General features: G+C 37.2%; 1 pseudogene; it reads right to left on the bottom strand.

Annotated features, from left to right (window-relative positions):
- Positions 1-8,123: 8,123 nt before the first annotated feature.
- On the bottom strand, positions 8,124-10,573 carry LOC132619983 (pentatricopeptide repeat-containing protein At5g50390, chloroplastic-like; annotated as a pseudogene).
- Between the last annotated feature and the right edge of the window lie 1,769 nt (positions 10,574-12,342).

The following is a 12,342-nucleotide window of genomic DNA, read 5'->3' as shown; positions in this document are numbered from 1 at the left end:
GAAAGATACATCAATTAAACTCATATGCATAGCCTAGGATTCAAATATCAAACTTGAGGTAAAAACTCATCTTCTCTAATTTGCCCATTAGGTTCCACCACAGATTCTAGCATTAGGAAGATAAATAAACATGATCAAGGTTAAGGAAACTTACCCCAAGATGAAACAACACTGAATACTCTTCAAATCATCCTTGAGACACTTAGAGAATTAATTTTTGGAATGGGAAAAGAATGGTTCAAAATGGGACATTTAATAATTCTGGTTCAGCGATGTCTGCTCCAGCGGAAGAGGATCCGCTTCCGTGGTCTCGCCTCGGTGGAGAACCATCAACTGAGGCGGACCTCATTAAAATGAAAGGGATCTGTGCCTGCGGACCAAGCCCCACTAAGGCAGATTCGCTAAGGCACAACAGTCTCGCTGGGGCAAGACACCAGAAACCAGAAAAGTTCTGGTTTACACCAAGTTTCACCCCAAGTACCAACATCCACCCGAGACCTCTCGGATACAAAACAGATATGCACACATATATAAAAAACACTACGAACTCAATCATGGCCTCAGAATTCCCAACGAAGGTCTAATTGACTGGGTCAACCCCCAAACGACCAAAACCAACTTTCCAACCATGGGTACAAAACGATCCTGAATGCCTCTGAAATCAAACCAAATACCCGACCAAGTGATAATCAACCCTCGAAACAACATGGAATCAATGAATTTCTGAAAAAAAGTCCGTTTACCTAAATTCAACCATTGGTCAAAGTTTTTTTTTTTACTTTAAAGCTCTAATTCTCATAAATCACTATAAAACTCGCCCGATTACCTCGGGGAATTGTGTCACCAATCCCCGAGGTCAAAATCATACTAACAGGGATAGAGGAAGGGTCAACGGAGGTAAATGGGTAAAAAGTGCAATAATGACCAAACAGGTCGTTACATTTTCAAGCATAAGTGAGGTCAATCCAGATGCTACAAGGAGCTTTTCAGAGGTTTTCAGCAGCTTCAGGGCTGAAGCAAACAAAGATAAGAGTTCAATATACATGTCAGGGGTTGGCCTAGTCTTGAAACAGGAAATACTGCAAGTATTGGGATACTAGGAAGAAACTTTTCCTTTCAAATACTTAGGGTTCCACTGTCTTCAAAAAAGCTCACCATACAATGCTTTCCTTTAGTGGAAAAGATTACAGAAAGAATCAGGTGTTGGTCAGCTAAACTCTTGTCCTATGCTGGAAGAACACAATTGATTAAATCAGTGACCTTTGGTATCCAAGCCTATTGGGCACAAATCTTTGTGCTTCCAAAGACGATACTTAAGATGGTAGACTGTATTTGAAGAACTTACTTATAGATAGGGGTTGTTGCCAACTCAAGAAAATCCCTAGTCTCATGGGATAAGATGTGCATGCCAAAAGCTGAAGGGGAATAGAACATTCTAAACTTGTACATTGGAATCATGCTGCAATATTGAAACAACTTTGGGCCATAAGTAGTAAGAAGGGTTGTTTATAGATAAAATGGGTTAATGAATACTATATGAAAGGGGAATCAGTTAAATCTTGTACCATCCCAGTAAATGCTGCTTGGATGATAAGGAAAATACTGGACTCTAGGAAATATCTGATGCAAGCATAGTCTTTGCAAGGCTCTCCTCCTAATAAATTAAATGCAATGGTAACTCAGGGTAAATTCTCTATAAAAAAGGTGTATATGTGCTTAATACCTCAATACCAGAAGGTTTCACGAAAGAGTATTGCAGTCCAACAAAATATACATCCAAGACACAAACTCATTTTATGGTTAGCAGCCTGGAGAAGGCTTGCCATAATTGATATATTGCTAAAAATCAAGATTCATGTGCCTATGGAGTGTTGTTTTTGTGATAATGTTGTTGAGACCCTTCATCACCTGTTATTTGCTTGTCCAATTACTAATGCTCTCTGGTGTAGAGTACTGCACTGGTTGGGATCTCAAAGAACCATAGGTACTTGGCAAGAAGAGCTGCAGAGCGCCTGCAGGTGGCCAAAAATAAGACAGGGATAGGAACAATAGTAAGTTGTGTCTTTGCAATGTTGGTTTCTATCATTTGGAGAGAAAGGAATAGCCTCAAATTTCAAGCAGGGCAATTCAATAATCATAAGGTATGCAGAGAAATACCAATTCGCATGCACATGTTACACCTCATAAATATTCGCGTCGTCATAAGCAAACTAATGTGATTTTAGAGAGGCTATGATACCCCTATAAGGTTAAGGACGACTTTTAATAAGTTTTAGACAAGTATTTAAAGGTTCGGAGATCAAGCGAATCGAAGAAATTAAGTTTGTCGCAACTTCGGAAAAATTTGGCAAAATTTTGGACAGGATTTTTGGTCCAACTTAAGAGAGGCATATCTCCTAGAATATGCGGAGTTATGGGATCCATAAACTATGTAAATTGAAGTTGAGGAAGTTAGCTTTCCAATGCAATTTACAGACTGCAAATCTGAGAAATACAGAGAGAGTTATGGTCTGTATAAAAAATTACGATTTGAATTACGACCAGTAATTCAACTGTAATTTGAATTACGGTCAGTAATTGGTGTCCGTAAAATTTGAGGCGCTGAGTTTCCAGAATGTTATAATTATGATCCCCTCTTCATTTTATTTCATTTTAACACAACCCCAAGTCTTAGAATGCCCTAAAAACCTCTCCAAACATATTCCAACATATTTCCAAGCCTAAACCAAAGATTAAAGTTGTTACGGTTTTCAATTGAGGTCTACACTTGTCTCTTCTTCTTGATGATTCTTGGGTGAGTATTTCTTAAGGTGGAGTAACCTTGGAATTGAAGTGTTCTTGAATCTTGAGGTAAGATTTCATCTTAGTTCCATGTTTATGTGTTTATTTGGTAATTATGTTAAGATTTGAGGAGAGGAAATTGGAGGAAATGTTTAAAAATGAATTTGATGATAGTTTGAGTTGTAAATTAACTTGAGCTATAATTATTAGTATGTTATGAGTATAATCTTGCTATGAGGGATAATACTGATGTTGAGGAGGTGTTGTATACAAGTGTATAAAGGATTGTGTTGAAGTTGTTATGGATTGATTATGAAAAGAAGTTTGGATTGACTTGAGTCTAATTTGAATATAAATCTATTGGTTATGGTATTGTTGATGTTGTTATTGTTGTTTGGGATTTGTTTTGGAATTTGGTGGGAGTAAGTGATATAGGGGAGATGCTGCCAAAATTTTTCTAGCTCACCTAATAGTCTAGTTCGATCTTATAAGCGTTTCAATGACTTAAACTTTGTGTGAATTATCTTGAGATTTGCAAACTCAGGAGGATAGGCGAGGAGTAGTAAGGAGACGACGAGGTATGTTAAGGCTAACCCTTTCTTTCTTAAGGCATGATTCCTTTGTTGTGAACCTATACATGATACCCTCAATATCCCTATTCCTAAAAATGCTAAAAGCTTATGGTTCTCAAGGTTCTTGTGCTATTGTTGATAAGTGCTCTTCATGATGATGATGATGAGTCCATTTCTAAAGATACCAAAGCTTATAGTTCTTGATGTTCTTATGATATTATTGAGCTTGTTTCAGGATTATTGATGTTATTTATTGATGTTCATCTCATCTTATGATTTTATTCTTTCAAGGTGAGATATAGTGATGATGATGGTTCCACAATATAAATCGGAGGTTTACCGACCTCACGTCACTCCGATAGACTTATAGCTTTTATTGGGCATGCTTTATATATATGTATGTATTTTCTCACACCGTGCTGCGCTATAGTCGGCCGGGCAGGCACGTAGATGCGCACACCACTGCAGTGGGCAGCTTATGATATCATCCCAAACGTCAGATGCCCGAATGCGGGATGATGATGATAACACCGCGCCTATATGGTCGGGCACTATAATATATATATATGTATGTATAAGACGTTTTTTTTAAAGCTAAGCATGCATGACATCCGCCTTAAGAGGCATTCAGATGTACAAGTTATTTCTCTTATCTCATGTTACTTTCCATATCTCTTATTATGTTGTTATTCATGCCTTATATACTCAGTACATTATTCGTACTGACGTCCTTTTGTTTGTGGACGTTGCGTTCATGCCCGTAAGTAGACAGGGAGATGGACCAAACCCCTAGGCTACTTTATCAGCGATTGTATAGAAGTGCTCCATTTGATCTGGAGCTACAGTTTAGTTGGTATTATTCTTTTGTGTATATACTTGGGCATGGCGGGGTCCTGTTCCGTCTTTATGTTATTACGTACTCCAGATAGAGGCTCGTAGATAAATGTTCATAGTTAGATTTCCCATAACCTCATCGGGTTGTATTTTGTGTATCATTTTGACAGCCTTGTCGGCTTTTATATATGGGCATAATCGATGATGTTCCCATACTCAGGGCCGAGCGAACTCCTTTTAGCTCTCGTTATATTCAAAACCTCACTGGACTCTTGAGTTACGAAATGAAATGCATAATAAAAACTTGTCAAAACCATTCTTTTCGTCGTTCTCAAATCAAGTAAAATCTGTAATCATATGGAATTTGTAACATAATGCATAATGGTACAACGGCTTGCAGAGCCGCTTACAAGACTGACATGCTATTCACGTGACTCTGTCTGCAAAGTCTCTAACAGAAATCAAGATACCATAATCATGAATACTCTGACTCGGCAACACTCCGGAAGGAAATGGAGCTCGCCAATCCAGCTGGTACATCTCCTAGCAATGTCCTCTACTCATCTGTATACACCTACGTGGCATGAAACGCAGCCCCCGAAGAAAGGGGGTCAGTACAAGCAATGTACTGAGTATGTAAGGCATGAATAGTAACATAGTAAGGGATGTAAAGTATGAGTAATAACAGAATGGACATATAGGCATACCGTAAGATAAATAAGTAACCTGTACAATGAATGCCTTTTGGCGGTACCATGCATGCTGAGTGTTGCGGAACGTACAACCCGATCCACATATATACATAGTAATACTTCCTTTGAAAAACATTTCTTTTTCATATATATATATATATATATATATATATATATATATAGAAAATAAAACATATCATGTTGCCGAGGCGTCGGCTCCGTTCCATTTAGCCACATATATCCCGCGTCCGGGCATCCCGCGTTCGGGATGATATCATGTCATATACAGATACATGTATCGTGTTCATATCCCAGCGTCTATAGCGCTCTGGCCCCTTTTTCCCATATTCCCCATATACATATACATATATCATGTTCATGTATCATATACATATATCATATGCATATATCATGTAAGTAGCATGCAGGAGAGCCCAAGGAAAGTTATGTCTCTATCGGAGTGACGTAAGGTCGGTAACCTTCGATTATATTATGGAATAATCATCATGGCTTTGTCTCACCTTGAAGGAACAATTATTATAAGATGAGACTAGCAACGAATAATAGCATTAAGAGAACCTAGAATAAGATCATAAATCTCATAAGGCGTCACTTCATATACTTTGGAATCTTTAAAAATAGTCGTCATCCATGAATAAAATTGGGAAATCAAGAAATAGCTCAACATTCATATATCGTCATTGAAATCGTAAACTTAGAACCTTTAAAGATGGAATCGTTCTTATAATAATTACCGTAGAAAGATATTCTCATTTTTGGCATCATTGCCATCATGATACAAACATGTCCATCCTTGTTGTCATAAGGGCTTTCAAATCATAAACCTCTAGTTTGGGAAAAATACGACATTTTGGAAAACAACTATGAATTGTTAGGAAAGGAATTATGCCTTGGAGTCATAAACATCTAACTTTTGAGAACAAGGAAGATATGGAAACATTTATGAAGCCATAACATCGGAATCATGCCTTTGAAAGAAAGGGGCGAGCCTTAACATACCTGTTCCACCTCCTATTAGCTATGCTTATTTGTCCAAGCTCGCTAGTCTACATTCAATAGGATTTACACAATCATTAGACTTATCATTATACGCTTATCTTAGTCCTTCGAATAAATTCATTTATAATCTGCCGAAATTTCGGCAGCATTTCCCCTGTTTATATGTCTAGCCCAAAATTACAATTCAGCAACCAATCAACAACAACAATAATACCAACATCAACAACACCATTATTCATACCAATATATTCCATAAACATCCCACACGATGTTTTTCTCCATATACAACAACAATATACACTTCTTTCCATCCCAATCAAGGAGTATAATCTCATCAACACACTAACAATGTTAGATACCATTTTTTATACGCATAAATCAGTCCATCCACACGGCCACAACATGTTCAAAACAGCCCATAAACACAACAACTACAACACACCACTTTATGACCCTTCCTCCATAACTATTTTCATTTTTAAAGCTTGCTAAACCTTCAAATAAACTCAACACAAGATATGGGATGAATAGCATACCTTATATTTGAAGAAACTCAGCCACATCAACTCTTTCCAACACCAAGCTTAAGTAGAAGCAATAATAATCACCTTTCATGGACTAGTTTGGCGTAATTTTGTTAAATTCTTGGTTTATCGGACTATAATGTTTGGGGGAGGTGTGGAGAATTTTCTAGGACCTTTGAGAATTTTATTATGCTGAAAAAATGAGGTTTATGGGGTATTTATACCCCTGTTAGGTCGGTTTCACCGACCTCCTCATGTGGGGCCCGCGGAGCCATTTTGGCAGCTTAGGGTCTTGCTCTTAAAATGGCCATAACCTTTGATCCCGACATCGTGTGAGAACCAAAGACCTATGGTTGGAAATATAATTCAATTATCTACAACTTTCATTCTTTGTGTTTTTCCAAATTCCAAACTTATAATATCGTTTTGGCCCCTCGAAGTCGGATCATCCGAAAATGTTTCCTTAAATCATCCTTTTAGAGGGCTTATGCCCATTTTTGGCTTATGGGTCTTTCTTACGACTTGCTCAACTTTCCATATGCTACTCGTATGTCTCTTCATATGTCCTTTATAACACTCCGATGTGTGGGTCCCACTTAGCTTGCCGCGACGAGGGCTTTTCATCAAGTGTCATATGAACCAATTCACCCCATAGGGTCTCTAGATGTCATATATATGTTATTATTACATTCTTATAATATAACCTCCATACCGACTCTGAGCCTCAAATTTTATTCAGCGCGTTCGCGCCGTATTGGCCCTAGGCCCTCTGCGCGTTTGCGCAGACCATTTTTCCTGGTCTACCAGCCCGACTTGTAACGTCCATATCTCCTTACCCCGATGTCCGATTGAGGAGCGGTTTGTTGCGTTGGAAACTAGACTTCCCGAACTTCACTTTTAAACTTTTGTTTCACTTCAAAACTCTTATAATCGTAACACGAGTACCTATGATCTTGCATCTTCTCGATACCAATTCCGATGTCTGCGATTGAATAGTTAATGCCTCACAAATCTCAACATACAGAAATTACGGGGTGTAACAATATTGGTTGAATTCGTGTCCTTTATAATTTATGGTAAATATGAGTTAGCTATGTGGTCCACCTAGATATGATTATGAGAAGTATGCTAAGAGGTGCTCGGTAGGTTAGCTCCGGGTGCCCGTCACGGCCCTCCGGTTGAGTCGTGATAGCACAACAGAGGAAGCAAGCTATAGAAATGGAATGCAGTCCTGGAAACATTGAATTACATGCCATAGCAGAAGTTTTCTCAGTTGTAGCTAGGAATACCTTGTATTATTGCTTTTGTAGTAGAACAGTCTGTAAAATTGTAAAGGATAGCATAGTATGGAAAGGCAGCTAGTTTAAATTTTTGTAGCTATAGATTGAAATTTGAGAGGCAGGTGGTCAGCTCTTACCTGGTATTGTAACTATCACTTTGGTATCAATAAAAAATTTGCTTACCAAAAAAAAAAAGAGTAAAATGCCTAAAACGATCGAACAGGTCATTATAGCTTGTTGGTGTAATCAATTACGCTAAGATAAAAATCACGGGCTGAATAAGAAAGTCTACATAAAAAATCATATGAAAAAAAATTATAATGATCTTTAAAGACATTAGCGAGGTATATCCATATGATTTTAATATCTTATAACAACAAAGAAGAATCAGTAAAATATTAGAATTACATAAGCAATTACGGTTCAGATGTAGGTTAGAACTCATTCACCAGTAGTCACCACAAGAGTAAATGTCATTCTTGAATTGTTGAAATCTGCTGGCATCAGTAACAATAATTTCTCGTTTAGTAATTATGGCTATCAACTTAATTGCACTGTGGAAATCGTTACAAATCAGATGGCTCTGAACATGTTGCAGTGAGGTCGAACTGGATGCATTTATGAGCCCAAAAGATATTTCCAACTTTTCACAGTGATAATATGGCAAATTCAGTTCTTGTACATCTACTTCGAGTAGTAAGGTTTTTCTTCCCATAACATAACCATATTTAGTGATCTCTAGCATAAGCTCATCCACTTTTTGATATATCTCCTTGATTTGCACGTGACACTTATCTCCAGACTGGAAAACATGTGGCTGCTACTTTATTTCTATCCATGTGCATGTAGTATTATGCTGAGTCCTTTTCTCTTCAATGTTTGAACAACTACATCAACTTAATCTTGCTTGCCAGAGCTGTTATAGATGTTAAAAAGCATTATATAATTGCTGAGTTTTTCCGATTCCATCCCGTAAAGTTGCTCAGCTGCAAATTTTCCTAGCTCAAAATTTTTCTGGACTATATAGGTTGTCAGTAAGATCGCCCACATATTTATAGTAGGCCTAAAACGAGCATATCTGATTAATGCAAAAGCTTCATCTAAAAGCCCTTCTCTACCCAACAGTTCAATCAGGCATGCATAATGCATTGCTTGAGGCTTCACCTTGTAATCTTTACTTATTGATTCAAATATTTTCCACCCACAATCTGATAAACCTGAATAGTGACATGCATAGATAACATCCAAAAAAATAATATGACTGGGCATTGTTTATTCATGAAACATTCGCTCAAATAGTTCAACAACATTAATCCCTCGGCCATGATTACCATATCCACCAATTAAGGCATTCCGGGAAATAACATTTTTTTGGGGCATCCCCTAAAAAAATGTTACGAGCATCTTATATCCTTTCCAATTTGATATACAAATCCATTTGTGCTGTGTTGGTAACTATATCTAATCAAAATCCATGTTGAACTAGCCCAACATGAGATTGTTGAGCATGTCAGTGAAGCTAATCTCATGCGAACTCTGATAATAATTGAGTATGTGAGGTGATCGGGCACCAGCATGTCGCATCTCATAATACATACAAAGAGCCCCCTAACTATATCCATGGATAGGGTAATTAGCAATAATAGTATTTCACCCTACTATGGTCTTGTCTGGCATCTTATCATAAACAAACTGAGCGTCCTCTACACTACCACACTTCCTATACATATCAATTAGAACACATGATATAAAATGATTATCGCCTTCTCCCATTTTCATAGCACAATCATGCAAGTGTTGTCTCAAAGAAATAACCTTTGATCCAGCAGATTCTTGAACCGGCGTCGCAAATATGCTAGAATTAGCAGCACAATTCTCTTTCCACATCATGAAAAACAACCTAAACGCCTTTACAAAATTTCCCAAATCCAACAGCCTCCAATCATTGTATTCTAAGAAACCGAGTTCCTGGCAGGCATATCATCAAACATCATACGTGCATCTAACATTTTGCACTTTGTTCCATAAATATTATTCTAATACCAATCTAGAACTAACCATGTAATTATGCACCCTCTTAACCCCTCTAACCGACCTTAACCCAATACACGTACTTATCAAAGCATCATGCTTGCTAATATCTAATTGACAATCACCTTCACATATATCTAATTGACAACACCTTCACATTCTAACAACTGAAAAAATCAAGCTCCTCGTGATACCTCTTATGAAAATTGAAAAGGATAAAATAGTAAGTCAGATGAAAATTTGATGTTTGAATGTGGACATCCGTAATAATTTTCTTGAGAAGCAGAGAAACTTGCATCAAACTGATAATGATGCAAGTACTACATACATGCACACACTTTCTTGGCTTGTTGGTGCAATCAATTTGGCTAAGATAAAAATCACGGGCTAAATAAGCAAGTCCACAAGAAAGATCATATGACAAAAAAATATAATGATCTTTAAAGACATCAGCGAGGTATATTTGTTGTCACGTCCCAAAATACCCCTTAGACGTGACCGGCACCCAGCACACACCACCAGCCAGGCGAACCAAATTTTCATATCTTAATCATAATTTCACAGCATTTAATAATTTAAATAAGTAGCCAAATAATATGATAATTAGTTACGGATAACTAGTGTCTCAGAATATTAATCAATTACTCCTGCCCAAATCTTGCACTAGACCATGGAGCATCTAAGAGAATTACAAAACACTCGGGTTTAAAAACCCCAAAAGAAAAGACATTAATAAATAAATGATAACGACACTTTTGGCAGCCTCCACGAACAAAGCGGCGGCTCACCTCAACTAATAGATCAACTCCAGCAAACTCGTCAACTACTAGCTTCGTCATCACCCATAGTATCTGCATGGACATGCAGGTAAGGAGTGAGCTATATGTAAATATAACCCAGTAAGATCCTCGACCCGCCACTTTAAATACCCCTGGAACAAGTGTTAGAAAATACAAACAAAAAAATATTATGCACATGAATATATCATTATATAGTAGCAACCAAGGTCCAAACCACTGTTTATCAAATATATTATATGTCTCAACACAATTTACACTACGAACCGTCATAACAGCATTTAAAGAATTAGTCAACACTATGAATCCATGGCAACAAACACAATGTGCCAAATATGTCAGGAAGCATACACAATGCTAAGGGAAGCATACACAATGCCCCAATATCATCAAGAAGCATACACAATGCTAAGGGAAGCATACACAATGCCCCAATATAATCAAGAAGCATACACAATCCAATATAATCAAGAAGCATACACAATGCTAAGGGAAGCATACACAATGCCCCAATATAATCAAGAAGCATACACAATGCTAAGGGAAACATACACAATGCCCCAATATCATGGCTCACAGCTATATCACATCACGAAATAATTTATAAAGAGAGTTTTGGATTATTTGAAAATAAAGTATATGCGGTTGGCCTTAAGGACCACTGATTCTGCCAAGCACATGCTCGCCCCAACACATGGACCAGGGAGACAAAATATATTTTTAAAACGGGTTTTGAAAAGCAAGTGCTCAAAGCTTAAAGTCTCACTTACCTCAAATTCACAATTCAAGCACACTTCCCAATAAATCAAAACTACGTTCTCGAGTCTCCGAATTGCCTCACACTACACAAAAACGGATTTAGAATGGTCAAAACCCATAGGGTAAACCACTTCTATATTTTTAGAGGCTTAAACGGTTAAAGTCAAATTTTAAAGGACGAAAACGCCCTCTGGTCAATATGTTCAAAACCCGACAAGACATATATTTTCATGAAGGCCTTAACGAGAGGATTCCAACTATATATAGAAGTCTAAAATCCGACACTATTTGCCCTTTCAAATTAATGATTTTGATTGAATAACCCTAGAGCTAAACTTTCTAAATTCCTCAAAATATCCCCATGTTTTCTCCACAAAAATTCACCCATAATTACTTAATAAACTTAAATAAAAGATTAGAATCATTACCTTGATGATTAGGGTTGAAAATCCCTATTTTTCTCCTCTTCTCCTTTCTTTTTCTCCCCTTTTTTTTCGTCCACTGCGTTTCCTTTCCCTGTGTGCGTTCTGCTTCTATTTGTTTTTGTTGCTCCTCACGTCAGATGGCTTAGAAGCCATCATATCTCTTTTTTTTTTTCCTTTTCTTTTTGGGCTTGGCCCACTAAATTTCTTCTTTTCTATTTTTTTTTTTTAATTCCTTTTAGTTAAAATTACCAAATAAACCCTTATTTAAAAATTGGGTTATTACATCTGTATGATTTTAAAATCTCATAACAACAAAATAGAATCAGTAAACTAATAGAATTACATACAAAATTATGGTTCACATGTAGGTTAGAACTCAATCACCAGTAGTCACCACAAGAGCAAATGTCATTCTTCAATCGATGAAATCTACGGGCATTGTCACGTCCTAAATGGGGGAATGTGCGGGCACCTACCCTTTTCCCTCCTAGTAGGTGAACCCCTCCCATTAATAACATTCACACAACAATTAAATAACCCAACCAACATAAATGTCTAACAAGTCTGAAATAGATAAGTAAATAAGTGCGGAAATATTACATCAATCCCAAAATCTAGTCTAGGCCG

The sequence above is a fragment of the Lycium barbarum genome, chromosome 11 (genome assembly GCF_019175385.1).
Source record: "Lycium barbarum isolate Lr01 chromosome 11, ASM1917538v2, whole genome shotgun sequence".
Lineage (NCBI taxonomy): Eukaryota > Viridiplantae > Streptophyta > Magnoliopsida > Solanales > Solanaceae > Lycium > Lycium barbarum.
Note: the sequence above shows the minus strand (reverse complement) of the source record. Positions and strands in the feature narration are given on the sequence as shown.